Here is a 10,000-nt window from a genome sequence, read left to right as displayed (position 1 = left end):
TTAAACCTATATTGCGGGAAAAATATCTAAATATCATGGATGTTGGAGGGATACGTATAGAACGAGCGAACCGACTTGATCGGAGGACTTTGCGCGATACGCGTAGAACGGGCGAACCGACCTGACCGGGGGACTTTGAGCGTACGGTCGTACTACCGAATCGACATGACTCGGATATTTTCTTCTTAATTTCTCGAGAAATAACTTTATAACTTGTACTTGTTTTTTTTCATTAATCAATTTATATTTATCATTCGCAATTTCTTATATTGTCAATTTTTCTTTTCTTTCATCAAAAACAGATTTTTCATAACTTTTCTTATCGAGAAAAAAAAAATTTAATTTTCTTGTAAAAATCTATTATTGAACTTTAATTTATACCGTCATGTTAATATATTTATAATTTTTCTTCCGGGGTACTCTGAGCGATATGTACAGAACGAGGGAACCGACATGACCGGGAGACTTTGCGCCATACGCGTAGGACGGGCGAACCGACATAACTCGGATAATTTCTTTTAATTTCTCGAGAAATAACATAATAACTGGTATGTTTTTCTTTCATTAATCAATTTATATTTATCCTTCGCAATTTTTTATATTCTTAATTTTTTCTGTTCTTTCATCAAAAATTGATTTTTCGTAACTTTTCTTATCGAGAAAAAAAAAAATTATTTTTTTGAAAAAATCTATCATTGACCTTTCATTTATACCGTCATGTTAATATACTTATAATTTTTTTTTACTCTGAGCGATATATATAGAACGGGCGAACCGACATGATCGGGGACTTTGCGCTATACGCGTAGGACGGGCGAACCGACATGACCGGGGACTTTGCGCGTACGATCGAGCTATGGTCGAACCGACGTGACTCGGGTATTTTTTTCTTAATTTCTCGAAAAATGACCTTATAACTGGTATGCTTTTTTTTCATTAATCAATCTATATTTATCCTTCGCAATTTTTTATATTGTTAATTTTTTCTGTTCTTTCATCAGAAATTGATTTTTCGTAACTTTTCTTATCGAGAAAAAAAAAATTTAATTTTTTTGAAAAAATATAATATTGACCTTTCATTTATACCGTCATGTTAATATAAATTATAATTTTTTTTTACCGGGGAACTATGAACGATATATATATAGAACGGGCGAACCGACATGACCGGGGACTTTGCGCGTACGATCGAGCTATGGTCGAACCGACGTGACTCGGGTGTTTTTTTTTAATTTCTCGAAAAATAACCTTATAACTGGTATGTTTTTTTTTTCATTAATCAATTTATATTTATCCTTCGCAATTTTTTATATTGTTAATTTTTTCTGTTCCTTCATCAAAAATTGATTTTTCGTAACTTTTCTTATCGAGAAAAAAAAAATTTAATTTTTTTGAAAAAATATAATATTGACCTTTCATTTATACCGTCATGTTAATATACTTATAATTTTTTTTTACTCTGAGCGATATATATAGAACGGGCGAACCGACATGACCGGGGACTTTGCGCGTACGATCGAGCTATGGTCGAACCGACGTGACTCGGGTGTTTTTTTCTTAATTTCTCGAAAAATAACCTTATAACTGGTATGTTTTTTTTTCATTAATCAATTTATATTTATCCTTCGCAATTTTTTATATTCTTAATTTTTTCTGTTCTTTCATCAAAAATTGATTTTTCGTAACTTTTCTTATCGAGAAAAAAAAAATTTAATTTTTTTGAAAAAATATAATATTGACCTTTCATTTATACCGTCATGTTAATATACTTATAATTTTTTTTTACTCTGAGCGATATATATAGAACGGGCGAACCGACATGACCGGGGACTTTGCGCGTACGGTCGGGCCACCGAACCGACATGACTCGGGCATTTTTTTCTTAATTTCTCGAAAAATAACGTTATAACTGGTATGTTTTTTTTCATTAATCAATTTATATTTATCCTTTGCAATTTTTTATATTGTTAATTTTTTTTGTTCCTTTATTAAAAATTAATTTTTCGTAACTTTTCTTATCGAGAAAAAAAAAATTTAATTTTTTTGAAAAAATCTATTATTGACCTTTCATTTATACCATCCTGTTAATATATTTGTAATTTTTTTTACCAATTTGTATAATGATAATGATCATCGATCGAAGTCTAAGTTCCAGCGTACCCTCCGCTCGGTCTGTCGCTACAGCGGTTTTGCACCATAAGCGGCCGTGCATTAGCCCGGTCGGCGCCGACATGGTGGCCGGCCGTTCGGTTACTGTAAGAGAAGCGACGGTCCGGTGCGGCCGGGCGGAGCAGCGTCGGGCGCGTGTCCGTTCTACGATCTCGGTCGAGATACGGTACACCGCTCCTCGGGAAATACTTTCTCGACTGTTTCTGTCCGGTTCTTACCGATCTTTCTCCACACTGCATAGCCGCGAGTCGGTGTCTATGACCGAATGGCTCTTGAGCGGCAAAGCGACCTATAGGGGGACGCTGGTGACCTGTATGTATGGCTTTTGCCATGTGTACTTGTACGACTGAGCATCAACTTTTAGCCTCGAGCGATCGGGCCTTTCTAACACCTAAGGATATATAAATCCCTAGGGCGTACGGGCGTGTCGAATAGTTCTTGGTGGCTTGCAATACGACACGTTTCGTATGATGAGCTTTGAGTTTGTAAAAGTGAGAGAAAAGAAACGACGTGCGATGTTATTGTAACACCACGTTGTTAAATAAAACACAATATTATATTATAATTTTTATATATATGATATTGTGAAGTATGATTCTTGAAATTGTGAATGAACGGGGCATATTGTGGAAGTGCTGATATTACATTGGGATATGCCTCAGCGTGAATTTATATTACGCGCTTTATGAAATTAAATTTTTTCAAAAGGTTACCAAATGTTTAGCATGCTTGATACGTGCTCGAATATTTATAAAGACCTATTGTAGTCGATCGGTGAGGGGGCACCAATGACGAAGAACATATATATATGTCAAAATTGGCAAAATATATTAATAATAAACTAAGATCCCTGGTTGATCCTGCCAGTAGTCATATGCTTGTCTCAAAGATTAAGCCATGCATGTCTCAGTACATGCCGAATTAAGGTGAAACCGCGAATGGCTCATTAAATCAGTTATGGTTCATTAGATCGTGGACACATTTACTTGGATAACTGTGGTAATTCTAGAGCTAATACATGCAAACAGAATTCCTCTCAGAGATGGGAGGAATGCTTTTATTAGATCAAAACCAATCGGTGGCGGACGGCTCGTCCGTTCGTCCATCGTTTGTTTTGGTGACTCTGAATAACTTTGTGCTGATCGCATGGTCATCTAGCACCGGCGACGCATCTTTCAAATGTCTGCCTTATCAACTGTCGATGGTAGGTTCTGCGCCTACCATGGTTGTAACGGGTAACGGGGAATCAGGGTTCGATTCCGGAGAGGGAGCCTGAGAAACAGCTACCACATCCAAGGAAGGCAGCAGGCGCGCAAATTACCCACTCCCGGCACGGGGAGGTAGTGACGAAAAATAACGATACGGGACTCATCCGAGGCCCCGTAATCGGAATGAGTACACTTTAAATCCTTTAACGAGGACCAATTGAGGGCAAGTCTGGTGCCAGCAGCCGCGGTAATTCCAGCTCCAATAGCGTATATTAAAGTTGTTGCGGTTAAAAAGCTCGTAGTTGAATCTGTGTGTCACAGTGTCGGTTCACCGCTCGCGGTGTTTAACTGGCATTATGTGGTACGTCCTATCGGTGGGCTTAGCTCCTTGTGGGCGGTCCAACTAATATCCCATCGCGGTGCTCTTCACTGAGTGTCGAGGTGGGCCGATACGTTTACTTTGAAAAATTAGAGTGCTTAAAGCAGGCTACCTTTGCCTGAATACTGTGTGCATGGAATAATGGAATAGGACCTCGGTTCTATTTTGTTGGTTTTCCGAACCCTGAGGTAATGATTAATAGGGACAGATGGGGGCATTCGTATTGCGACGTTAGAGGTGAAATTCTTGGATCGTCGCAAGACGGACAGAAGCGAAAGCATTTGCCAAAAATGTTTTCATTAATCAAGAACGAAAGTTAGAGGTTCGAAGGCGATCAGATACCGCCCTAGTTCTAACCATAAACGATGCCAGCCAGCGATCCGCCGAAGTTCCTCCGATGACTCGGCGGGCAGCTTCCGGGAAACCAAAGCTTTTGGGTTCCGGGGGAAGTATGGTTGCAAAGCTGAAACTTAAAGGAATTGACGGAAGGGCACCACCAGGAGTGGAGCCTGCGGCTTAATTTGACTCAACACGGGAAACCTCACCAGGCCCGGACACCGGAAGGATTGACAGATTGATAGCTCTTTCTTGATTCGGTGGGTGGTGGTGCATGGCCGTTCTTAGTTGGTGGAGCGATTTGTCTGGTTAATTCCGATAACGAACGAGACTCTAGCCTGCTAAATAGACGTAACTTATGGTATCTCGAAGGCCCTCGGCTTCGGTCGGTGGGTTTTTACTACCAACGTACAAACAAATCTTCTTAGAGGAACAGGCGGCTTCTAGCCGCACGAGATTGAGCAATAACAGGTCTGTGATGCCCTTAGATGTTCTGGGCCGCACGCGCGCTACACTGAAGGAATCAGCGTGTTTTCCTGGCCGAAAGGCCCGGGTAACCCGCTGAACCTCCTTCGTGCTAGGGATTGGGGCTTGCAATTATTCCCCATGAACGAGGAATTCCAGTAAGCGCGAGTCATAAGCTCGCGTTGATTACGTCCCTGCCCTTTGTACACACCGCCCGTCGCTACTACCGATTGAATGATTTAGTGAGGTCTTCGGACTGGTGCGCGGCCAATGTCTCGGCATTGCCGATGTTACCGGGAAGATGACCAAACTTGATCATTTAGAGGAAGTAAAAGTCGTAACAAGGTTTCCGTAGGTGAACCTGCGGAAGGATCATTAACGAATGAAACATACAAAAAGAGAATGCGTAACAAAAAGAGAGATAAACAAGGAGAAGGATAAAATGGAATTTCGATTCCATTACTAAATACCAAAATGTACTTTGTACATCGAACGAATAATGAAATCACGGAACGATGGCTTACGTGAGGAGGGAAAGAAAAAGAAATCCCTTCCGTCCGTTGTATCCGTTGATTTCGATCATTTTCGAATTTTTTTCTTACCAGACACGAAAATTCGACACGAAGAGAGAGGGAATAACGATAAATAAGCTCGAAGAGACGCTTGCGTGAAGGTCTATTTATCGAATAAACGGACCCGCCGTCTCGACGAGATGAATGTCGTTATGGTACGCAAAAAGATACAAAGGGACGCTTGCGTGAGATCGTCGTCGTCGTGTGTGCGTTTACGGATGCATATACGGACGCGATCCGCCGTCTCGATGATGTATATTTTTAATAAAGATTTATAAAGGTACGGTTTGCACGTACGTGTACGTATCACGTATGTATATGCATAATGGTATATACAAAATGATAAAAAAAAAAAAGCGCTTGCGTGAGGTCGAATTTTTAAATGACCCGCCGCTTTAATAACATTACGTCCCTACTGAAATATATTGAAAACACAAAAATAAAATGACAAATGGCTTGACAACACAATAAGGCGCTTGCGTGAGGTCTTTTTTAAATAGACCCGCCGTCTTTATGAACGTATATGCGTGCGTTGCGTATGTGTATGTATATAGATACGTGCAAGAAAAGTACCAAATTCACATTTCTGTACCTCCTTTCTTTTTTATTTTCGTTGCCTGAGCTCCCGTTATAAAACGGGAGATGGACGAGGACCGCACACCAAGACTTTGGGATCGAACGAAGCTGTCGAGATAATGATAATCGAAAAAGCGGTAAGGACAAGTAGCGCGTCGATAGTAAAACGAAATCGAAGGATGGACGAGCCGCCGTCGAACTTTGTTTCGCGACGTTCTCTTCGATGGATACCAGTTCGACCTCTTTCTCTTATACGCTATAATCATTCTCGAATCGTGCTTCCTACCCATGGGTGGATGGTGTGATGGTCGTCGTCGTTGTAAGCTTTAAACCGACGAAACCAAGAACGGCGAAACCAAGATGCATCGCGTCGACGTGAGCCCGATTTTATCGCTTCTTATTTAAAAGTTGAAACGTTGTTCGTTCAGAGGGGAATATCGAATTATGTTCGGTTATACAGAGAGGCCATCGTGTCGTGAGTCGGACACCCGTACCGTTAGCGGATATTCGCTTCGGAAATTGGGAGGTAAGACCGCTCGAGGCCAACCGAAATTCGTATCCCATCGAATTTTATCGAGAATGCAATATATACCTGAACGAATTATAGTTTTCAATATCGAATTTTAAGCGTATGGGCTCTGCGACCATGCTTCGAAGAAGAGTCGTTCTCTCCAGGTTGAGCGACGGTTTAAAAAAAAAAAGGATTCAGTATCGGGGTATCCTCGTCGTTTCCTTAATATAAAAATAAAAAGAAAAATACGATTACCCTGAACGGTGGATCACTTGGCTCGTGGGTCGATGAAGAACGCAGCTAATTGCGCGTCAACGTGTGAACTGCAGGACACATGAACATCGACATTTCGAACGCACATTGCGGTCCACGGATACAATTCCTGACCACGCCTGGCTGAGGGTCGTTCACGTAACCCAAATACTGCTTGCGTTGCGTATCGTTACTCTTCGTACATTTGATCCTTTTTTCTCTCTTTTGTAATCCCCGCCGTCGTTCTTTAAAATCGAACGTTTCCGAGTCGGGTGTCAAAAATCGAGGAAAGGACAAGTTACAAGGAGGAAGATGCGCGACGTACGAGCGATTGTTGGACGTTCGTTGGCGTTCGTCGCGGTCGTGACCGAGACTACAGAATCGAAATGCATGTGCTAGCGTGTGGTATGTAACAATGAAAATGTCACGGACCTGCGTGAGTGTTCTCGGTGTCGTGAGTCGTCCGTTTTACGTAACGGATGACCGCCCGTGTTTCACCGCTTCGTGCTCGTTTTCAACGTTATTTCGTACCCGCCACTGCTTCGATTCGTCCGTCTTTGGATCACGATTACATACCGCGCCCCTAACGTCGTCTGAAATTAATATTTCTGCGATACTGTGAGAAAGGATAAAATATGGGAGTTTAATATCGAGAGAGGAGGGAAGAGAGATCCCTTGATGGCGCGTGATGATTGCCGTTCGTCGAGATTGTTAAAGAAAAGAGAGAGAGAGAAGAGCCCCAGGAATCGGAATACCCACTCCGTTCCTTCGTGTGTGTCATACTCTGTCGGAACTATCCGCTGGACCGTCACATCAACGTGCACGCGAGTCCTTAAGCGATACGTTTTCGTACCAGAGATCGAAGACTCCACGGAGATAATAGGATACGTAAGATGAGGACGAGTACGATTCTCTTTGGCGAGGCTTTTCTTTCGTTTTTCTTTTTCCTTTCGAGACGACAAATTATGGCATCTCCGCGCAGAGGAAGAGAAATTTCCTGAATCTAGTGTTGGTCATCCCATGCCTTTTTCGTTGTCTATCGCCGGACCGCATGTCCATGTCGGTCGTCCAGTCCCCGGAAACGGCTCGTGATATTTTTCCTTGCGTGAGTTTCACTTTGCCTCATTTTGTTTTTTTCTTTTTCTCTGTACAGCAGTAAAGAGACTCGTGCACGCCTCGACGTACCATCCCCGGCCTGTTCATCGTCTTTGATGGATCAGGGTATTATAATCGGGTTGAGCTTCGAAGGCGTGTATCGGTGATTTCGATCTCTGTACAGATGAGAAAACGACGGAGGTTTTAAAAGTAGGAACCGCTGGAATTGTCAACGGAAGCTAAAATAGAGGACGGGCGTTAAAACAAAACCGATATTCGGACATCTTGCGTGAGTCTGGACTCGAACATGAATACGACATACGATAATTGGCACTATGGTGCGGTGCATATTTAAAACACTACGATTGCAAAAAAAGGAAATATTCTTCTTCTTCTTCGCAATAATACTCTTTTCTTTCATTACCTTCTTTTATTTTTTTCTCTCTGGCTGTAACTTCATCGTACAAATAAAAAAAGAGAGTAAGTTCGACTCATTGGGATTTTGCGTCGGGACGTAAATAAAAAGTTACTCGTTGGTACAATCGAGATCGGGATGTGCGAGCATAACGATTGATGGGGATGATACAGTGCCTCCACATCGAGCCGACCTGGGACCGTTGTCCATACGAGAATTTCCCGCCTGCCTGAAATTTCGAACGATGAGAGTCGATGTCTCTTTATGTATCGATGCAAGGATACGTACCAATAATATACATGGGAGAGAAAAAGAAGGGGAAAAGTATTTGTAATACGAAAAAGAAAGGAGAGATATCTAGCGAAGACGCAAGGGAAAAATTCTTCTTCCATTTCGAATTTTTATTTTTTTTTCCTTTTTCCTCCTTCTATTCGAATTTAATTAAAAAAAAAGGAGGGAAGAAAAGGAAAAAATATAACCTTCTCTCGTTAACTTTCTTATTCTTCTCGTTGGTACACGCTACATGTCACGAATATATTTCGTGTTATACGTAGAGACGACCTCAGAGTAGGCGAGATTACCCGCTGAATTTAAGCATATTAATAAGCGGAGGAAAAGAAACTAACAAGGATTTCTTAGTAGCGGCGAGCGAACAGGAATGAGCCCAGCACTGAATCCCGCGGTACCGCCGCTGGGAAATGTAGTGTTCGGGAGGATCCGTTTATCCCGTGACGTCGAACTGCGTCCAAGTCCATCTTGAATGGGGCCATTTACCCGTAGAGGGTGCCAGGCCCAAAGTGAACGCCGCAGTACGCGTTTCGGGAGGATCTCTCTCCTTAGAGTCGGGTTGCTTGAGAGTGCAGCCCCTAAGTGCGGTGGTAAAACTCCATCTAAGGCAAATACTACCACGAGACTGATAGCGAACAAGTACCGTGAGGAAAGTTGAAAAGAACTTTGAAGAGAGAGTTCAAGAGTACGACTGCGCGGCGGCTGTCGGTCATCTGGTCTCATCTGGTAGCGAATGATTGAGGCCTTGCCGAATGTGTGACCCCACCTATTCTCAAACTTTAAATGGTGAGATCTCTGGGTCATTTGCTGGCGAAGCCACGAGATTTTGGATCAGAGTGCCAAGTGGGCCAATTTTGTAAGCAGAACTGGCGCTGTGGGATGAACCCAACGCAGAGTTAAGGCGCCTTAAGTCGACGCTTTTGGGATACCATGAAAGGCGTTGGTTGCTTTAAGACAGCAGGACGGTGGCCATGGAAGTCGGAATCCGCTAAGGAGTGTAACAACTCACCCGGGGAAGCAACTAGCCCTGAAATGGATGGCGCTGAAGGTCGCGCCTATACTCCGCCGTCAGCGGCAAGTGAGGCACGTGAGGCTCGCGGACCGTCCTATGTGAAGCCCTGACGAGCAGGAGGGTCGCGGCGGTGTGCGCAGAAGGGTCTGGGCGTGAGCCAAGCCGCCGTCGGTGCAGATCTTGGTAGTAGCATACTCCAGCGAGGCCCTGGAGGACTGACGTGGAGAAGGGATGTGTGAACAGCCGCTTGCACACGAGTCAGTCGATCCTAAGCCCTAAGAGAAATCCATGTAAATGAGGTGTCCTAAGATCATGAAATATGAGACGTAGAAACACACCCATTGGGCGAAAGGGTCCGGTTCCTATTCCGGAACCCGGCAGCGGAACCGCATACCATTCGGGCCCTCGAAAGAGTGTTCGTCGGGGTAACCCAAAATGACCTGAGACGCCGTCGTCCGGGAAGAGTTTCCTCAGGGATAGCTGGCACTCGACCGTTTCATCGAACGCGTACGAGTCTCATCTGGTAAAGGAATGATTAGAGGCCTTGGGGCCGAAACGACCTCAACCTATTCTCAACTTGAATGGGTGAGATCTCTGGCTTGTTGGATCATGAAGCCACGAGATTTTGGATCAGAGTGCCAAGTGGGCCAATTTGGTAAGAACTGGCGCTGTGGGATGAACCAAACGCAGAGTTAAGGCGCCTAAGTCGACGCTTATGGGAT

The 10,000-nt window shown here is 43.3% G+C and overlaps 3 non-coding genes across 3 annotated transcripts in view; all 3 read left to right on the top strand.

Annotated features, from left to right (window-relative positions):
• Positions 1–3,016: 3,016 nt before the first annotated feature.
• Positions 3,017–4,935, top strand: LOC133667781 (small subunit ribosomal RNA). Its single transcript, XR_009833384.1, has one exon. It is a non-coding gene; the product is annotated as a small subunit ribosomal RNA (ribosomal RNA).
• Positions 4,936–6,468: 1,533 nt separating this feature from the next.
• LOC133667759 (5.8S ribosomal RNA) lies at positions 6,469–6,622 on the top strand. Its single transcript, XR_009833362.1, has one exon. It is a non-coding gene; the product is annotated as a 5.8S ribosomal RNA (ribosomal RNA).
• A 1,913-nt stretch (positions 6,623–8,535) lies between these two features.
• LOC133667740 (large subunit ribosomal RNA) overlaps positions 8,536–10,000 on the top strand; it is a 3,941-nt gene continuing 2,476 nt past the window's right edge. Inside the window, exon 1 of the ribosomal RNA XR_009833344.1 lies at positions 8,536–10,000. This exon is cut by the window's right edge and continues 2,476 nt beyond it. This is a non-coding gene — a ribosomal RNA (large subunit ribosomal RNA).

Source organism: Apis cerana, unplaced genomic scaffold, assembly GCF_029169275.1.
Source record: "Apis cerana isolate GH-2021 unplaced genomic scaffold, AcerK_1.0 scaffold3_AcerK, whole genome shotgun sequence".
Lineage (NCBI taxonomy): Eukaryota > Metazoa > Arthropoda > Insecta > Hymenoptera > Apidae > Apis > Apis cerana.
This window is presented reverse-complemented; position numbering and strand designations above follow the sequence as displayed.